Below are 22,346 nucleotides of genomic sequence, written 5' to 3' on the forward strand. Positions count from 1 at the left end.
CTTTTGTGTACTTTCGGCAATCCATAAAAGTATGCAATGCTTGGATCGAAGTTCACAAGATATTCCTGTTCCTCCTTTAACAGCATTTCGGTGTAGCCAGACACAACTGTTCTCACATTCACTGTGACGTTGTTGTTTTCTTTGATGGTTGAGAGCGCATTCCTGTGTTTTGGATATATTATCTTGATAGAATGACTTATCAATAACGACTATAGCTCCTCCTTTATCTGCTTGTTTGATAATTATGTTTTGATTATTTTCAATTCACCTTTATTTAGATTTTTTATGGTGGGTTTTGATTGAATTTTATGAGTTGCTATAGTTGTTATGAATTGTTATGAAAGTAAATTTGTTTCGAGCCAGGCTTTTGGGTTCTGGGGGTCGAAAATCATCCTCTCTGTAGAAATGATGTCTGGGGCGCTGTTTTCTACAAAACTGTGTCAGTTCAGACTGGAGTAAACAACTATCATTTGAGGGTGTTGGGGTAAATTTTAGTCCCTTATCAAATAACAGAATATCATTCCTACAGAGTTCAATGCCATTGGTATTTATCACTATTGGATCTATTGTTTCGGGTTCTTTTTTCCATCGGCCCCGATATCTGGACTAGCCCCGGCCTAAAAAACTGTTTTCTTCATTTGTTCGGATAGGTTTGTTTGAAGGTTCTGATTCGATTTTCCGATTTCGTCTTCTAGGTGGGACTTGGTGCCTCATTGGTGCGTTGGTTTGGGCCGACGAATGTTTACGCGTTTGAGTTTGGTTACTAATAACGTTAGGCCCTCTCGGGTTTCTTAGTCTAGATTTGAGCGGTTTGGGTTTTAAGTTAAAGGTGAACGATGACAAAAATTAATTAGCAAAGATATGTAATAAAATAAAACAAAAGTCAAAATCATGAAAATTGAATTTGACAAATTACAGATTTGAATAGAAGTCTAATGCTGAAACCAATAACGGGCCTAGCGTAAATAAGACACTATTAAATTTCAGTGTTGACAAAAATTCGCTTTTTACGTTTCTTATGAGCCTGTGAATGAAATCCGTCTGAAATGTTCATACCATGGGGCGCCAATGTATTTAACTTCCAAACCCATTCTTTTTCCTTTCGGTTCATGGCCTCCTCTAACAATTTCTGTCCGTTGTGTTTGTTAAGGTAATAGTCCGGGTCTAGTTTCTCTACGATCTGGAAGTCAAATCCGTTGGGTGAGTGAGATGACAGATGTCTGTTTAATGCCACACAGTCTTCGTCCTTCGTGAGTTTCCCTTTGTTGTTTTCACGTAGGTCATGTTTGTGTCCATTCATACGCAATCGTAGCGAGTTTGTCTGTCCCACGTATTGTGTGGAACAAACTGGGCAGACTATAACGTAAATGAGCCATTTCGAGTCACAGTTGATGGCGGAATTTTTACATCGATGCATTTTCCCAGTAGTAGAACTTTTGATCTCGTAATCCGTTTTGAACATGGTGCATTATTGGCAAGGCTTCGTTTTCCCTTTGAGACACGGCCGACAAGGCTCAAACGAGGCGTTATCGGAGGTATTTCTGAATTTCGCTCTGGTGAGTATCCGTTGTAGATTGGTAGGTTGAGAAAAACTGATGACCGGCGTGTTTGGAACGGCTTTCGTCATCTTGTCTGAAAGGTGTAGAAGTGGTAAGTAGTGGGTGAGTATACCTTTAATATCTGGAAGTCCTGGGTGGTACTCGACCGTTAGATATACATTCTTGACTTTCGACTTGGGATCACTGTCCTCACTTGATAAGGGTGGATGCAGGTAATTGTCGAAGGCTTTACGAATTTGTGCCTTAGTTTTTTTGAGACTGTAGCCACGTTGTACAAGGTACCCCGCTAGTTCTTTACAGCGTAAACGGGCAACATCCAGTTCTGAACAAATTCTGATAATTCGAATAGCCTGACTATAGGCTATACTCCGCTTGATATGATACGGATGACAACTATTGTTCAAGAGGTATTGGTGCGTGTCGGTAGGCTTCGTATATAGACCAGTAGAAATGTTACCTTTATCATCGACAGAGATCGAAACATCGAGGAAATTCACCTTAGTTTTCGAATATTCAAACGTGAACGTGATAAAAGGATGGAGAGTGTTAATAAAGTTCAAGAATTCAACGAGTTTCTCTTCACCGGCAGTCCACACTGAAAATATATCGTCAAGCCATACGTCTGGCGTGTAACGACACTGACAGTAAATTTCGTTCCAACACATGCATAAAGATATTTGCGAAACTAGGAGCGCACTTGGTACCGATTGCAGTCCCTGCTTTCTGTAAGTAGTACTCCGAATTAAATTCGAACACATTCTGAGTGAGGACTAGTTCCGCCATCTTGCATATTCCATTGCCTGTCTCTGCGGGAAGGTGGTGCTCCGTGAGGACAGTCTTCAATGCTCGCAGACCATCTGCATGTGGAATGCTGGGATACATTGCTACGACGTCAATCGTAACCAAAAGCGTATATATATATATATATATATATATATATATATATTTATAATTTATATATGGAAGATGCTAATAAGCCTTCTGGCACATTGCGGTTTTATTTAGGTTGTATCATTAAATAAAATAAATTAGATCCACTTGTAAATAGAAATAATTTGGCGATCGATCCTGTCTATACCATGGCCACTGAGACATCGTCCGTTTGAGTGCAGACACGTCTAATTTACCACCAGATCTGTTTTTCGAACACCAATGCCAAGGGTTCCGTTACATGTATGCCAATTTTAACATTGGTGGACCCCAGAGAAATCAGAAGGACCAGGACTACTTTTATTGCAAGTTCCGCGAGCGTTTACCCGGAGAGTGGTTTCGAAACCAGGATTCATGCCGCAGATATTGGAATAAAATTCAACGAAATAAAACGCTATTACTTCCCTTCAACTACACCTCACAATAAAGTTAATCGAGATTACATTTGCGCTAGATACTGTTACGTTCGTTCATTGGTGGGTTTTTACGTCCTCTTTCAACTTAGGTAATATCGCAGACATATTTTTACTAAGAAACCTGCTAGTAAAAGACAAAAAGTAGGCTTAGACCAGCTTTGGGTGGAGACATGAGATTGAATAGAAGGCCCATTCGATCTCGTTTCCAGGATAAAGACACACTGTTTTAGATACTATTATCATTCGGAGGATAGATATAGTGCCAGTAATTAGTACTTACATGATCACGCCTTCATTGTCCTCTACTTCAGTTGAATTCATTAGCTAATAACCTGAACAGAAATAAATGAAACGGACTAATGAAGACGGACATACGCCATGCAGATTGCTTTGGGTGAAACTTTGCCCGGACAGCGGCGTTTTCGCTTGCCCTTCGTCAACATCCATCTACCAAAGGTGATTTTACGTGCACGAGACCTAAACAGAGATGTTTTAACATAAATATGTAAGACACGTTTCAGGACCGGCGGAAGCAATTCTTGATTGGAGGGGGGAGGGCTATCATCCTAGGTCTTTAGGCGAGGGTTCAAGGGCCGCTCAGACCCCGGAAGCTCTTGAGTGTTTAGATCGTCGAAGACGCTTTCTGGGCGACTTCTGGCAATGATGTGAAATTTTATTTCCTTTTTTCTAACTCCCTTACCATGAAAACACGAGCGGTTGCTACGTCCACATTTTGCAAGAGATAGACAGAGAACAAGGTCAAAAAAGAATAGATTCTTCGTACAATCAGGGGCCATAATCCAGGAGGTTACGGTCCGAGTTGTGCGAATATCTACAGGAACCTAGATCTTCGGGATATAATAATATTTTAAGTTTCATCAAAATAAGATAAAATAAATTGTGACCTCTAGAGGGTCCACAACAGTGATACTTTTGCACTATTTTGTACAAGGAGCGGCCATTTCGTCAGGCAGTTTTCGATCTGATTTTTACGAAATTCGAACTGAGCCATCATTATGGTGTAACGGTGATATATTGAAACGGTTTTTAAAATCGAATAAAAATTGCGACCTCTAGAGGGTCCACAAGCTAAAAAAGCGATTTTTCGTACAAGCAGTGGGCAATATCTAAAGGAACCGAGATCTTTGGGAGATAGATCTATATTTCAAGTTTCGTCAAAATCGGATAAAAATTGTGACCTGTAATGTCCCCACAAACAAATTGTTGACGGACGGACGTGAAAATGTGGGCGTATAACAATCTATGGTGGGTTATTCCTCTGATGCTGAACTTGACAAATATATGTATAATACCAAGGTTGTGGACACTCTAGAGATCACAATTTTTATCCGATTGTACGAACAATCACATTTTAGCTTGTGGACCCTGTAGAATGCATAGTTTTTATTTGATTGTAATAACCTTTCAATTGGATAAAAGTTACACCATAATCACGATTGAGTTCAAATTCGTGAATATGGGACCGAAACTGTTCGACAAAATGGTCGCTCCCCTTAAAAGCATGTAATACCCAGGTTAGATCTAGATATTAAGGCACAGGGCTAGCGCCAAACCTAACCCAAGACCTAGGCCTTATCCTAACCCACAATCCTCAGCAATAATCACGTGAGAGGGGATCTATAGGCTTCTGTTTGTTCTCCAATCCCATAGCCATCCCCTTTACGATTTAGATGAAACTTATCACTAGTTCTTTGGTGAGTTCAATTTTCATGCGCATCTGCCCCTGACGTTTAAACAAAATGTTCAATATGAATGAAGTTTGTGGACTTTTCACGATGATACTTAAACTATGTGTTAAGGATCAAAAGTTCTTGGATGAGTTCGACTTTGGTACGCATCAGACCTTACATTCTATAGCTATAATCCCTGCTTTTAACGTACATTTTATATTTTGAAATACGTATGGATTTACTACCCCCCCCCTCCCCCGAGGGGTTACCGTTGTTGTCCCGTTCTGGTGAAACTTGACGAATATGTTAAGAATCTAAAGATCTTGAATAAGAGGATGAGCCCCATTGATTTTACCTCTTCCTCATGGCAATCGTTTGTTTTAACTGGCCATAACTGATAGCAGTCAATTAATTGATGGATAAGGGACACAAGGAAAGAGTATAAATAAAACTCTATCTTAGATAAGGATAAATCGAAAGAATCACATAATTACTACACCCCAACTTTCCAAAAACAGAAACTCTTTTTATGAGTTTTTATTAGAAACAACACTTGGCGTAATCGCTTCTATAAATAACTCATCGGATATCGGACAAGACTCTGTAATTAACGTTATTAAACACAGTGCAAAAAGGTTTATTATTAGCTGCGTTCACACTAGGGGTTCAATCTGAATTGAATTCAGAATAAAGTCTTATTCCGGACTTTGGCGTCACACCCAATTCGATAAAAACCGAACTGAATCTGAATTAACGAATCCGTATATTTTTCCGAAGTCAACCCGGAACAATTATTCCGAATCGGGGTATTCGCAGTCAAGATTTGAATGTTTCACGCATGATTCAGATCAACAGTTTTACCGGAAACGATAATTTTGCGCACATGCTGGGGTGTAGCCTACATAGCTGTAGCCATTCGTCACTGAAACAAATACTGCGGTAACATAACCAGCTAACGATAGGTTGTCAGGCAACGAAACATACGCCCTCAGCAGCCAAGTCCTCCGAGCAGTCAACAAGGGTTGTGGCATACTTTTCCTTTTGTCAGTAATGCAAACATTTACAACACACTAAATTCAGATTACGATTTCTGCCCTATGCTAACATTTAATATCATGGAGTGGAGTCTAGTCTCTAGCATGTATTGCATATAGCTGCCAACAAAAAGTATTGCTTTACATTATGTATATTTAGTGCTGACAGGATTTGGATTATGAAATGGGAGCCACGATGGTTCAGTGAGTAAGAAGCTGGTGGTCGAGGGTTCGCTCCCGGTGTTGACCGAAAACGTTCATCGTGATTTTCCGGCGTGGTTTCCCCATGTCAGTGTTGCAGGGCGGAGGGCCTGACAAGGACAGCTGTCTAGTCGTTCGGATTGGACGAAAGACAGAGTTCCCGTGTACACATTGACATGGACGTAAAAAATCCCTTGATAGATGGAATTCGCTTAAAGCGTAGGCCGTAGCGCCGCCGTTCCGGGAAAATGGTCTATGCCCGTCTTTATAAGCCCAGCCGGACGAGAACAGCAGGACGTTTAACCCCATTTCATACCATTTCAATTATAATGTACAGAGTCAAGAGTGAAGTACATGTGCATACGTGTCGATGTATAGCAAACGCTACCAAACGAGTAATCATCCTCATTCGCATTTGATTTTGGTGCCAACGAAGTCGTGCCCGACGCTGCATGGCAAGCTGTCGAAGATGTAAGACCCGGCGTCGCTGATGTAGCCTTGCTTGCCTCAGGAAATTAAACATAAGCATCATAAGATCACCAATACGAATGCCTGGCGCATCCATCTTGGATATGAATGACCTTCACTGCGCATTCAGTGTGGCGCTTTTCATTCCGAATAAACTGTAATGTGACGCACCGCTTTTAAACCGGGAGAAACCAATCCGAATTCCGGAGGCCGGTCTCCGGAATTCGCATTGAATGCGCATGCAGTGAGAACGTAGCTATTGAAAATCATCTGTAAATAAATAACAATACTCAGAAAGCTGAATCGGATATTGAGGTTTGTGAAGATCAAATGTTATCTGACCAGTCAGATGATTACATCTCACATGCGGCTAAAAAGAAGGAAATATCTAACAATTGCTCAACAACCGGCCGAATCAAATCCAGGGAGAGCAAATCCGCCTTGAAAAGGAAAAATTCGAAACGAATAACGATCGTGTCTGTTCATGTCGAGACTGCATCGAACCAAGGACAGGTGCATAAAAGCAAGAAGAATCCCAAGTCTAATGACAAAATAAATAAAAAATATACTAACGAATATTCTAACGGGCTTATTAATACAAATTAAACTAACCCAATCAAAATAATCGAATAACCTACATCGGTATATTCAATAAGTTAAACATAATGCAAATAAATACTAATGTTCTCAGACCACGTATAACAGAACCGAATCACCTTGTAAGTAAATCCAAAATTGACATAATATGCATACAGGAAACAAAATTAGGTCCAAAGGAGAACGACCCAAAACTGATTGGGTGCGCATTTTTGCGGAAAGATCGCCCTAACCTGACATGGGAGGAGCGAGGGAGGGAGGGTGGTCTGGAGGTGTTGCAATGTTCGTGAGTGAACAGCTCTCATATAAGTTTATTAGAATAGACTCTGGTGAAGTTGAGTTAATCGGATTAGCTACAACCCGACAAACAAAATATGAGCGTAGTTAACATTTATAATCCGTGTAAAATCATTGAGGAAGAAGCGTATAAAATATATGATCAAATAAAAGCTAAAGATATTATTATATGTGGAGATTTTAACAGTCACCACTCCATTTGGGGCTCCCCTTTTAGTAATAATGCTAGAGATAAACTGAATAATTTACTTCAAAATTCCAATTTAATTCTATTAAATAACGTTGACCGAACATATATCGGTTCTGTCAACAAACTGGGCGCTATGTTCCAGTCGATTGTGTCCTTGTATAAGATATAATTTCTATGTGTACCAGTATGTCGCAGTGCAGAAAAACGCGATAACGAAAAATCGCAAACATAAAGCCGTATAAATTTAGTGTCCTTATATTAGAATGTCTGATTTCTTCCATAGCTGGGATTGGGTAAACGAGTCGTTCAACGTGTGCGCTGTACATCATAATGTCTGTAATTGAGTCAAGCGGTGTGATTGCGACCCGAAGCTAAGAGTAGTGTCGCCTTGCCCGGGTTTGATTTTGAATATGAACATATTTTCAACGCCTTTATAATTTATATCCAAAACCATCCGGTTACTGAATTTTGTTCATTTAATCGGGGACACCAAGTACTTGAAAGGAAACCGCAGATATATTTGTTTATAAAACACGTTTCTGTCCGTTACTGTATATGTCTTTGGTCTGGCGCTGGGTATATGTACGTTGACTATAGATAGACATGTGCTTGTATTGTATTTATATCCTGTGTTGTGTCCGTATTGTGTTGTGCACTTTTTTTGACCTGCATATTCCTAAGTTAGGAAGAATAACGAATGAATACCCTTTGTTATTTCAACTTAATGACAATCTAAATTCAGTTAAAAGGGCTTGACTTTAACTTTAATACGAACAGTATATATTCAAGAAAAGAATAGATCCCAGATTTCACAGATAATCTTTCGATACAAGTAGGGGGGGGGGGGTCTTCCCATATCGCCGACCCACCGAGTTTTGGAAAGTCGACCGCGGCACCCTTTGATGGGATTAAAACGGATTAAAAGCGTTAATGGGGCAGGGACCAGTCATTATTAATATAGTTCACTGAAATTGATTTTTATCAGAAGTCGACTCACTCACATTAATAAAATGTATTTAGTTCACTTAAATTACATGAACTTGAATTTTGTCAATTCAACTCACTCATTAATTAATAAAATAATAGGCTGTAGTTCAACATGAAGCTGACAGGTGATCGAAATTCAATTCATTGTGATTATTTCTCAATAATTATAAATACGTAAATCATTCCAAGGCATTTCATATTCATTTCTTTACGGTGGCTAATGTAATGTTATTATATGCAATAGCAATACACCCGCTTGCATCAAGAATAATACAAAACAAATGCATCTCAGGAATTAAAATACCAAACATGAAAATAGATACAAAATTGTTCCAACATGCAGACGATATCACAACTATTATCACTAACTCAACATCAATCAATCAAACTGTCGAGGAAATCACATCCTTTGGGGCTATATCTGGATCAAGACTAAACATTAACAAAACTGAACTCTTGAAAATAAACTATTTCAACAATACAACAGACTTAATACCTAAAGACAGTATTAAGGTTTTAGGAATCTATTTATACAAAACAAATGCATCTCAGGAATTAAAATACCAAACATGAAAATAGATACAAAATTGTTCCAACATGCAGACAATATCACAACTATTATCACTAACTCAACATCAATCAATCAAACTGTCGAGGAAATCACATCCTTTGGGGCTATATCTGGATCAAGACTAAACATTAACAAAACTGAACTCTTGAAAATAAACTATTTCAACAATACAACAGACTTAATACCTAAAGACAGTATTAAAGTTTTAGGAATCTATTTTGGAAAAGATATTAAATACCATAACTGGAAAAAATTAACTGATTCTTTGTTAGGTCAACTGAAGTTTTTTAAAGAACGGTCAAAAAATCTGTCTCTTAAAGAAAAAGTAACGGTACTTAATACGTACATTCTTAGTAAAATCTGGTACACCAGTTATATAATCCCACCTGATAAATATTATCAATCTATTATTAATACAATAATTTTTAAATTCATTTGGCCAGATAATATAGAGTTAATTAAACGTCGAACGCTCACTTTAGATTTGGAAAGAGGTGGGTTAAACATTTTGGACATAAACTTAAAAATTCAATGTTCTCACCTTAAAATCATCAACCAGTTAATATTAAGACACTCTAAACCTCAACATGCCTGGATAGCTCTAGGGTTGTACTGGTTTGGCATTACATTAAGGAACCATATTCCATACCACCCATCCATATAAAAAAAAAAAAAAAAAAAAAAAAAAAAATGCTATTACAATCTAAGTGTATTCCTACAGCAAAAGGGGGCAGGTACCTTTGTGTTGGCGGTTTTAAGTATAGAGTGAATAAGAGAAAGAATAACGACTTAGTGATAAATGTATCTTTCTTTTATTTTAAGATCGACGAAGCATGGATTCAAATAATGGCCGAAGTACCAGATAATGAGAAATATAGACAACTGGCCGACTATATGGTTACCCAATGGTTAGACGGCCAATTTACACAGATTCAATGGAACCACAACCAAACCACACGAAGAACCAACAACTCATTAGAGGGATGGCACGGACGGCTAAAAAAATTAATTGGAAAAGCTCATCCTAATATTTTTGAAGTGATGGCATTTTTGCAAGAAGAGCAAAAGACGATTGAAATTCAGTTACTGCAGTATGCAAGCGGCCAGCGACAACCACCCAAAAAGAAAAAATACACCGATATCAACAGGAAGATTGAAGATTCCAAGCATAGATATGAACAAGGAAGACTGAATTTATTAGAATTTTTGGACTATGTTGGACACTTTAAATGTGCAAAAATTTAAAATTGTGTTATGTTATGTGTTAAAGATTGTTATAAATTTTAAAAAAAATAGAAAATAAATGCTCCCAAAATTATCTGCTTAATGAGGTTTATCCTTCAGCTTGGGTCTATTGTTCTTGGCCACTCATTCCCATAACGTCGACCAAAATTTCCCCCCTAAAACTCGGTGGGTCGGCGATATGGGAATGAACCAAGTAGGGCTAAGTTTCCAAATCAAACGTCATTAAACTGTAAATAAAGCATGGCCCGACAAATGCGACAATCCTATAAGGGTTATTGACCGAAAGCTCACCAAATAAGTAATACAAAGACCGCACTTATAATTTAGACCACCTGGAAAATGCACATGCAGCCGATAATGTAATTTTATCAACATCGATGCGTATTCCGACCATATCACAGCTGCAGTAAAGAGCGCGCTTAAAACAATGTATGGTTTTGACTTTGTGTGAATATACAGGAAAGTCTAACACAGACCTTGCGTAAGCGACTAGTTGTAGTAAATATAAACAATAACCCAGGCCAGAAATGACTGTTCATCTATATTTTAATCATGGTTACTTAAACACTATTGCATCTGTCTTTCTTGTAACGGGCCTAGGGTCTAAACTTTCTCATTTGCTAAAATATATCTGACATGGACCCTTAAAAGAAAGAGCAATAGCAACCGAAAACGTTTTAAATACCAGGTAAAAGTGGCAACGAGTTTAATTACCATGGTCGAATAGTTTGGTGAATGTAGCAACTGGCGAATATAATACCGACTTTCACTGTCAATCCTTATGGGCACAGAGCTGGAAAAATCTTATAAAAGTTATTCGCGGCCACATCTGGAAGCCGGAATATTCTAGTTCTGTGTCCATTTTCCCCACCACTCGACTATCGTATCTGCAAATTTTCCGTGAAGACATTTGTCCAGTTAAAAATCACTTATACTTTGTATCTCAATTTAATTGCTGTAAGCGTTCTTATTCTTTATGCTTTTCAGAACACTGTCAACCACTGTAGTGGACGGGTATTAATTAGGACCAAATAGATAAAGAAAACAAAGATAGCAATTTTTGAAAATCATTTTATGACAAATTCATTTCACTTGTGCATTATCAATATATACTATACATTTGATTTGGACAATACTGTGAGATTAAAATATATATGTCAAAATAGTGGTTCTTATTGGTGCAACATTATAAATGCACAAACAATTTAAAATTAGAGCTGTGCAAACATTAAATATACCATACCTCTCCCTTTAATAAACACAGACAGAAAAATGGTTACGTAAATTAATGAACTGGGGAATGTCGTGACAAACGGGGCACCATACCAAGCGACTTATACGGTATCTGATTTGTCTTTAAAAGTACAATTATTTTATGATATACATTTAATGAATATTCACGCTGGGTTGTAAATACAATAAGTAAATGATGAAATAAAAACTTAAATTTAGTTTTAGTCCCAAACCGAAGTTAAAATCTATCAGTTCTAATATGTAATTACTGACTATATCATCCATAAACATGGTTTACTGGATGTCCCTATGGGTTGGATAATGATCACAATAATGCAGAATGCTTCCGGGTAAAGTCAGGAGTGTGAAAAACTAATCTCAGTTGGTGAAGTTGAAAATACACAAAAATGGATGGCAGTGAATATGGTTGCTCCCGATGGATAGGGTATAGCTTTGGGAAATCCGAAATTCCAAATATAGTTCTTTGATAAACTGTTCAAGATGAATGGTATCGTATTTCCAAATAATGTTGATATGGTCTTATAAGATTCTGAAAGATATAAAAGAAAATATTCAGTTAATCACCATAATAATAAAAGCCAACGTAAATAGTCATGTGTTGATTGATTTTATTGCCCACAGGCATCTCGATTTTTTCAAGGCTTTGTTTTTTTTACATAACATGAACATCGTCAAATGACAATACGGACTATAGCTATGTTCCAGTCTATTGTGTTCTTGCATAAGATATAATTTCTGTGTATACCAGTATGTCGCAGTGCAGAAAAACGCGATAACGAAAAATCGCAAACATAAAGCCGTATAAATTTAGTGTCCTTATATTGGAATGTCTGATTTCTTCCATAGCTGGGATTGGGCAAACGAGTCGTTTAACATGTGCACTGTACATCATAATGTCTGTAATTGAGTCAAGGGGTGTGATTTCGTCCCGAAGCTAAGAGTAGTGTCGCTTTGCCCATCCCCCGGCCAGAGCCGTATATAGTGAGAGTTTGGTCAAGCCAAGCTCAAAATGCTACACTAATTTCGCTTAAAACTAATATAATATATATTATATATATTTGACATTTCTTTCAGTTTCCCCTTAAAACAGACCCAGAATGTCCCCGGTATCCTGCCTCTGCTAAAAAACCCATAGGTGATGCTGCGTCTCACATAAGATTGACGGAGAAAAGAACCTCGGGAGGTGACAGTTATTTATATAATGACACTTTCTACCGACGTAAAAACAATTCTTCGAAGTATACTATTTTTAATTGTAGTTATCACGAGATATCGTAATCATTTCTTTTTCCGTTACAATTGTTCATGGTTATTGCTCTGTTTGTGATATAACACGTAGAGCTATTACGCAAATTAGCAACGGGGACCCATAAATGACACTTGCTGGGATAATTAGATGATACAAAGTAGTCCGGATCCACTGATGTGTTTTTGGATTAAACTCGATAAAGTTGTCATGCATTAAAAGCTCAATACATTTATATTATATTATAAAATATAATGTAGTTGGTTTTTAAGCACACTAATTCGTTTGAGAACATCTGCGAGAATAAAATGAATCTACATGCGGTAGTTATCACGGAATTATTGACGTCACTGTCATTGGCCGTGGAAACTCTCTGAATGGTAGGAATAATTGGAATGGTAAATTACTGGAGTGGGCTTGTATGAGTACAAACTTTCCCGAATAACCATCGTGTTTTTCGCAGAATCGTTGCTCTCTTTATCTATTAACTTATACAAATGTGATAAACACCTATGAAGTTGACAAATTGTCTTCTATAATGCACATCGTCTCCGATCAGGATGTCGTGATTCAGTTCTGTATACACTGCTAAACTTATTTGTGTATTTTTTACAGGAAAATGACGGACAGAAAGTTGCCAGTAAAATGCCTGGCAAATTTCTGTCAGTCATTTAGTTTGACATTACGGTAGCCAAGATTCGATTGTACCCATTCCATAAATTGAAAGCTCAAAGTAAATCGATAGGTTTTATAAGATAACAATTTTTTCGATTCTTTTTCTTGATTTTCTATTTCTGGGTAATAAAAAAATCTTTCCCATCGTCAAAATTTTATTAATGGATAAAATTGATTTGAATTCGTAGTTTAATATAAAAACTGGCCATTATATTGAAGGAACTGGATTTAAAATTGATCCCATAATTTCCTGATGCAACAATAATGCAGTCTTCACCCGCTGAGAGAGACCAGCAGAAATATTATGGCATGATGTATGTGCGATAAAGACAAATTGGACCTTATGTAAGATTTAGATAATGAACAAAGTCTCGATTTTCCATTTTAACGTCAAATTATTAAATGCCGCAGGTGTTCTAATCCATCTAATATCACGGCCAATTGATTATAGTATTGCAATACAAATAAGTGTCTTAATAATAGTTTATGTTATGTTTGAGTTTAGTTATCTGGTACGAATTTGATGTAACGAACCCGTGTAGTCTACATTTTTTTTGTCTGTTAAGCGTCTAGTCAATCAAGGCTATTTGCGGGATGTCTGCGCATTGGTCGAAGCAGCAGGCTTCACCTGGTGTGATCCAACCATCATGGCGTGGCAGTTTTTTACCGACAAATGGTGACGAACGGCGACAACTGAAAACTTTTTTTAAGAGAATGTATAATCAAGTGATACGTGAATAATATGTAACATTCATGAATCACGTCAAGTGGGTTATGATGTAAAATTTCATGATAAAGGTTAACCTTTTAGGGATTTTGTTAAACTGACAAATGCACGGATATCTACATGTATGATTATTGCGTAGTTTAACGAGTCTTAGAAATAATATCTATCAAAATCTTATAAAGTATTTGAATTGATTTCCAACGTGGTGAAAATTAAAGCGGCGTTATGGAAGATTAGATAAAGAGCTGACAGTTCTCGCTATAATTTAAAAAGTAGATAATGTAACGGGTATATTATTATGCTGAGCATTTCAGTAAAATTTCTTCACTCTTGAACCTAGATATTAGCGATATAATTATGACCTAGCCTCGATCGCCATTACTACCGTTAGTATGATAATAAACAAAGTCTCGATTATCCGTTTTACGGTTAATCAACAACCGTAGTTGAATCGCACATCGGATTCAAATCTGTTGAAAATCGAACCTATCAAGAGTTGATTATGGTCTTGTCATGTTAATAAATGTCTAACTACTAAAATAGTTTATATAACATTTAAGGCCTAAATAAAGACCTGCAATAAGCAGATTTAGTCTTGCATAATGCCTGTTTAAGACGTTATTAAACTGAATCAAATTAATTAAATTCGGACCTTGACCCCGTCTCTATTCTCTGGCTAAACATTAGTAGAGAGAACACGGTATTTTTCTTTTTAAAGAAGAACCGATACCGCAGTATTGTTTTTTTTTATGGGCGAAATGGTCATGATGAGAAATTCATTGTCAACTAAAAAGGGTCATTGTGGAGTTAGTTTATCATGTATTCTGTATAGTTGTTAATTTGGCATTAATTACCGTTCATCAAGAACTAACTAGATACGACGTTTGGTAACAAGTAATCATTTATATTATTGTTCCCCACAGATGGCAATTTACTCCATATAAGAAGCTTTCACAAACTGTAAATTACCGTTAGGCTAAATTATACTGTGGGCAATTCAATAGATACGAGATTTATATAAAGTATTTTTTCGCAATTTGGTACACTCTTTCTCAAAATTAATAGCACCGGCATCAAATATATAATGAGGATGTTTATAGAACTAGTACAATCTGATTAAAATACAGATCTATATTTTATGATCAGTAGTGGAATACCGCGTTTTATCAGTGAAATAAAAGTGTTATTCCACTGGCTAGTTGTTTTTACCTAAAATGATTGTAAAATCATAAAATAAATAGAACATTTGTCGTTTTGTCGTGAATAACATATTTTATTTCATCTCTAAGCAAGAAAACGTTTATATTTTCACTCATGCTACGCATTCGTGAAAATATAAGTTGTCTTGCTTCTCGATGAAATAAAATATGTTATTCACTCTAAAACGACAAATATCCTCTATTTATTTCGTTTCGTTTTTTTATACTTTAGATGGCCTACACTACATGAAGATCTGACAAGTTATAGTGATAGGTCACGTCAGGGGTCAAAAGACAGACTTATGACCCAATGACGTCAGACATTTGATTAACCAATCAGCATTGATGTTACTAGTGTATTACCCACAGTTCCGTGAAAAACACGCCTAAAGCTCGCCGTAACAGTTAAATAACAACTCTTCCAGATCCAAGTGTAGTACAGACAAGTAAAACGAAATTTTGAACTATAAAAACGAAACGAAATAGGATCTATGTTTTAACCAGATTGAGAACTGTATTTAGGGACCGTCACAAAATTTCAACACCAACGTCCACAACGAATAATCCGCGGATAGATCTCGATCCGCCCACCCAATTGCCCATTCGCGCCGAAGGAGTAAGAAATGTTGACACAGATGGATTTTAATGCGGTGTCATTTGTACGCAAGTGTTGAAATTTTGCGACGGTCCCTTGTATCACGTAAATACATTGAACAAGTTTCAAAGCAATTGACGTATACTTATCAAGTACATGCATGTATTATGCTATTAACGCAACGAGACAAGTTATCAAGTGCATATATTAAACGCACACTATATTAAATTAAAGGACCACATCCACGTCCGTTTCCCTAAATGTCTTATACTCTTACACAACTTATCCTTTTATCGTGTACATCTTCTGTCGGGTTTTAAATATGCAAATTGCAAATGTGAACTGTGTATCATTCACAAACTCTCAACCGCAAAATAACACCGCGAAAAGCGTTCCAAATTCGAAATTTGACATTATTAAGACAACCCACGCTAATTGAGGGTGGTAACGAGGCTTCTAAACGAAGGACGGGTGGGTGAATTGTGTCTGTAAAGGTTATATCGAATCCGATGTAAACATTCAAATTATGTCCCAATTAAAAAAACATGGCAATTAAATATCTTATTTGAGGAGTTCGTGTTTTGTTATTCTGTTGCATTCGGTAAGCATGTGTTGTCTGTATATCCCCACAGACTGATCTCACAGCAATCTAAAAGATAATAGACACCTTCTAGCCATGTATTTATGTTAGTTCCGACGACATTAAAATCGTGCAATTATAGGAATTGTGTTTCCGTAGTGAGGGTGGACTTTATTGACTATACATTATGTCCTACAGCTTGAGGTTAGGTGGCTATTTGTACTAATTGCTATGCCACGAGCTCGGGGGTTGCACACTTATTTAAAAAAGGGCAAAACTTTTAAAAGTAACTATACGCAATAAGACATCTGATTGGTAGGTCCACGACCAAATGTGAGTGTCTAAATGTCTTAATTTCTTCTAGACAACCCCTAACAAGAAGCACATTTTTTATATGATAATATGTTGTATATTTTATATATTTGAAAAACGTGAATACCCGAGACAATGAAGGAAAATAACAAAGTATGTGTGTTTCATTTCTGGCAAAGGCAGAGAAGATATTGAAGAAAAGATAGAACAAACAATACACGACATCAGTATAGATTACTTTATACCTCTCTTTTAATGTGGTCTTCAATTAGCCCAGGTTAGGTGCAGAAGAGTAGGACGTTAAACCCCATTTCATTTCATTTCATTTCTTTTAATGTGGGAATTTATTAAGCTTTATACTTAAAGCCTCCCTGTACGTCGTTTTCATTTTTCGGAAAATATCAAATTTTACACGGCTTAATACACGCTAAAATGTACCCAAATTGATTATTTAACAATTAATAGAGAACCAGAATCAAAATATTACCAGTAGATAGTCTTCTTGTCGGAATTCGATCGGATAAAAAAGACGAAATGGATATAAGTTTTAGTTAAAACGGCCATAAAAAAACAAAACCAAACTACCGAATATGTATATTTATACCTAAAATAAATCTTTATTTTTATACGCCCAAATTTTGCTGTCCGTCCGTTCACAATTTGTTTGTGGACACTTTACAGGTCACAATTTTTATCCGATTTTAACGAAACTTGAAATATAGATCTATCTCCCAAAGATCTCGGTTCCATTCGATATTGGCATGTATCGGGCCATAACTTCATGGATTATGGGTACTGATTGTACGAAAAATCACGTGTTTAGCTTGTGGACATTCTAGAGGTCACAATTGTCACCCGATGTTGATGAAACCTGAAATGCATGTTTATTACCCAAAGATCTTGGTTCCTGTCGATATTCGCGCATATCGGATCGTAACTTCCTGAATTATGGCCCTGGATTGTACAAAAAATCGCATTTTGAGCATTCGGTCCCCATAGAGGTCACAATTTTTATCGGATTTAAAAGAATGTTATAGTATATCACCGTTACAACCTTATGATGGTTGAGTTCGAATTTCGTGGAAATCGGACCAAAACTGCCGGACAAATTGGCCGCCCCTTGTACGCAATATGCTATATCAAGATTGTGGTCCCTCTAGAGGTAACAATTATTATCCGATTTAAAAACCGTTTGTATATATATCACCGTTACACCGTAATGTCGGTTCAATTTCGTGAAAATCGGAACAAAACTGCCGGACCAAATGGCCGCCCCTCGTACGAAAATAGTGTTAGCATCTGGTATATCAAGGTTGTGGACCCTCTAGAGGCTACAATTTTTATCCGATTTTGATAAAAACTTCAAATTCATGTTTATATCACAAAGATCTTTGCTCCTTTTGATAATTACGCATATCCGAACGTAACTTCCTGGATTATGTCCCCTGATTGTTCGAAAAATCACATTTTAAGCTTGTGGATTCCCTAGAGATCACAATTTTTATCCGATTTTAAAAACCGTTTAAATATATCATCATTCCACCATAATGAAGGTCGAATTCGAATTTCGGGAAAATCGAAATGAAACTGTACGACAAAATGGCCGCTCTAGAGGTCTCAATTTTTATCCGATTTTAATGAAACTTAAAATATATCTTTATATTTCAAAGATCTCAGTTCCTCTTGATATTTGCGCATTTCAGACCATAAATTTATGGATTGAGGCCCCTGGTTGTACGAAAAATCGCTTTTATTTTTTATTTTGTTCACTATCGATCACTTGCCAAATGTAAGCGTATCTTGCCTGGCAACCGCTGGTTGTGCTAAGAAAAACATTTGGCCTTAAGTTTCTAAAGCTTGGACAGTCCGAAGTGTATGATGCATTTTCAAGACTCAGACACGGTGAGAAAGATACAAATGAAATGGGGTTTAACGTCCTACTGTTCTGCTTCGAACTGGGCTAATGAAGACGGGCATACGCCATACAGTGTCATGTTAATTAATGTCTAATTAATAATTTATATAACATTTAAGACCTAAAGAAAGACCTGCAATAGGCAGATTTAGTTCTTGCATAATGCCTGTTTAAACCTTTTCTGCCAGTTTTTTTTTTAAAACCATTGACGATTCAGAGCTAAAAAATAATTTTAACACGTATAAAAATTGTTCAAAAGCTTGTTCAATTACCATTACAGAGCATTATCTCCAACCTTGGCGACGGCTTAGCTATTCAGCGTTATAGCTTCCATATTCCTTTAGCATATTATTATAATCTTGTTATTAGTCAAATTTGTAAGGGTATAGTTCGTTTGTGCCTGCTTTCGGGTTCACTGGTTTTCAGAAAATTTTATGACCGGTCGTAACTAGTTTCTGGTTAAAATTATGGCGTTGTCAATGTCATTTCCAGGTTTGAACGTATTTTCTGATTTTATTGCTGTTTGTTGATTTAATCCCAAACAACATGAAAACCAGCGAATTCAATGAATGCAATAATGTACGGTTGGATACTACAGTCTGAACCAATTGGTAAACGGTTGATTGTGTTAATATGTATATCGGTTGACTGTTCCTATGTAACTGTTTCATGTATGGGATTGTACCATAGGCATTAGGGGGATTACGGTGGGTAAGACGCTGGCTTGTTGGAGGTCGGGTGTTCGATCCCTGCATTGGCCGAGAAAGTTCATCCAGATTTTCCAGAGTTGTTCCCCTTTTGTCAGTGATACAGGACGGAGGGCCTGGCAAGGACAGCTGTCTAGTCGTTCGGATGGGACGAAAAACCGAGGTCTTCTGTACACACTGGCGTGTACGTAAAAGATCCCTTGACAGTTGGAATTCGATATAAGAGTAGGCCGTAGTGCCGCTGTCCGGGCAAAATTGTGTTCGGATGGGACGAGGAACTGTGTACACATTGGCGTGCACGTAAAAGATCCCTTGACAGTTGGAATTCGATATAAGAGTAGGCCGTAGTGCCGCTGTCCGGGCAAAATTTCTCATAGCACACTGTATGGCGTATGCCCGTCTTCATTAGCCCAGTTCGGAGCAGAACAGTAAGACGTTAGACTCCATTTCATTTCATAGGCATTAGTTACTTTAATAAACTCTAAATGTACTGTACAATCGACACAATAGCCATGTCGACTTTTCTAAAATTTTCAGTGGTAACGATATGTGGGATTATTTAGGACAAAACTTCCAACAGAGAAATCGTACAAATGTCGGGATCTAGCGCGTCTAGTGCTAGGTTCCCACTATCACGACTGAAAACGTGGTTTTCTCTGTGGGGTGATCGTGGGGATCCTATCAGGTCGTATCATAATAGGGATAATCCTATCGTAACGCATCGCACGACAGTGGGGACCTAAAATTATGGAAAATTTAACTGATGTAACAGTACCATAAATGGTAAATCAAATGAAGTATCATAGCTTGATAAATTTTGAACAAGTATTGTTTAACAGAATTGTAGCCAAATATTTAAATGTTTTACTTTTTAATATACTTTTCGTAATTTTTGACGGCCGCTTTAATGGAGTAAAAGCGACTAGTCATTCGTGTATGTCGTTAATTTAACAGAAAGCGTAAATGATTTTTTTATGAACTTTTATAATGATTTTAAAATGAATAAGATGGAACTAAATTACAAACTGTACTTGATAACCGAGGGTTATTAAACTCTTTCGCCACTAGGGTTCATTTATCATGATCACCAGGTTGAGATTTTTGACGCGACACCATTAGCCCTCGGTCTTTTTCATCATACTCCAAATGGATAAGTTTTAAATTATAAAATAAATCTTCTAGAACGGAATAAGCTAATCACGATAGGGTGGTATTTAGTAATATACCATGAGCTTAGCGAAGGAACGCAATGACACGCGTCCCCTCTCAAATGTCACCATTTTGCTACTAACCGCGTGTCATGATTACAAAATGTCGTTTTTATTATTAACATATCAGATATATCATAATAAAATTTCAAACAGAACCTTTTTTGTTGAAAGAAGATATACATATAGTTGGATTAAATTTCAGTTATCGGAATAAATTTTACTTACAACCATAACTATATAAAACGGTATGTTAAAGGAACGAGAGCTCTTTGGTTTTAGTCAAAGTATATACTGGGTTGATTTGATATGTTATTTCGTTTAGTATTTGGGCGAACTATATATACTTAAATGCTTGTTTTGAAAAAAGTAAGCGGAAATCGGCTTGTTTACTAATTTTAATCTTATTCTTGGCTTAGTGTAACGACAACAACAAGCACAAAACTGGATATATCACAGCACTGGTTTCGGCTTTAGATGTAAAATTTTCAAGGTAAAAAGATTGTAATCCCACAATATTGGCATCATACCACATCTTCATCGTCACGGAACGCGTAGGGTTCATTTCTATCCATGAGCATAGTTTAGACTAATTGTAATCAATGGTTTAGTGTTTAAAATCGGATTTGAACATGAAATATATCTATAAACCGGTTTTGAGAACAACATTGTGCAGTTAATATGAACAAAATAGAAAATGTACTTACGGTACTTCGAAAAGGTCTTTTAATTGGCATCTTCAGAAACCCGCCTGAAAAGGCTATTGAAGAATTTTCCATTCGGTAAAGACATCAGATTACTTTTTGCATCTTCGTTTTGAACATTCCTTTTGCCAAATCGTGTAACTTTATGAAAGTATGCCCTTTTGCAAATGTAGAAAACACAGTATTCAAGTTCTTTGTTACTTTTGGAGACGGTTTTGCAGAATTGGTCACACTCGCTATATGATTGTCCTTGTGCTGGTACTAAAATCAGCGTTAGCGTAGCGACACAAAAAAGTTGCAAATAGAAGGCAGCCATATCGAGTGAGGTTTTTTTAAAAGGTATCGTTAGAAGAATAAAAACTTTTTGTAGTAAATTTTGATCGCCGACCTTTTCCCCTCTAAAAGTTTAACACAGTTGCGTAAAGTCTGACGTTTTACGGTACTGCCCAATGAAAATTGTGTTCGAAATTCTGACAATCTTCCAGTGGATTCACTATGTCCTGCCTTTCTTGTCAAATTATTGATGTTGTTGAGCACAACGTCAAGGAAGTAACTGGTAAGTAGCTGTATTATTAGTGTGTATTTATATCAATAGAGACCTCAAGCCCACGCGTGTGATAACATTCAGCAATTACATCGTTTAAGCCACAACCCATCGAAACAGTTTGATCTCGGCGACAAGGAAAGCCAATCAGCGATCAGAAAGAAACAATTAATATAGATGGCGTGCAACTGCCAAAGCTACAATAACGAACACAAATAAGACTCACAAGCACAACACAGATTAGTTATCGTGGTCAATTTACGTTGAATCTTATGTAAAACCTATTATAATACGTATGCCATTTTGATTGATTGAAATCCGTTTTAACAATTATATACGGAAATTCGTATACTGGGACAATACTTCCTTGATAAAATGATGCATGCACTGGAAACCCAGTGGGACATCCGATTCTTACTCCCGATTAATTCGAGAACCAGTCGGAAGTCGACGGTCCGTCCGTACCAGCACACGGATGGAACAGGTGAGAAAGA

At 36.9% G+C, this 22,346-nt stretch overlaps 1 long non-coding RNA gene across 1 annotated transcript; it reads right to left on the reverse strand.

Moving 5' to 3' along the window:
* Window positions 1-11,241: 11,241 nt before the first annotated feature.
* On the reverse strand, window positions 11,242-22,056 carry LOC126823627 (uncharacterized). Its single transcript, XR_007681232.2, has 2 exons — window positions 21,312-22,056; window positions 11,242-11,969 (listed from the first exon to the last, which is right to left on the reverse strand). It is a non-coding gene; the product is annotated as an uncharacterized LOC126823627 (long non-coding RNA).
* Between the last annotated feature and the right edge of the window lie 290 nt (window positions 22,057-22,346).

This window comes from Patella vulgata, chromosome 6 (assembly GCF_932274485.2).
Source record: "Patella vulgata chromosome 6, xgPatVulg1.2, whole genome shotgun sequence".
Lineage (NCBI taxonomy): Eukaryota > Metazoa > Mollusca > Gastropoda > Patellidae > Patella > Patella vulgata.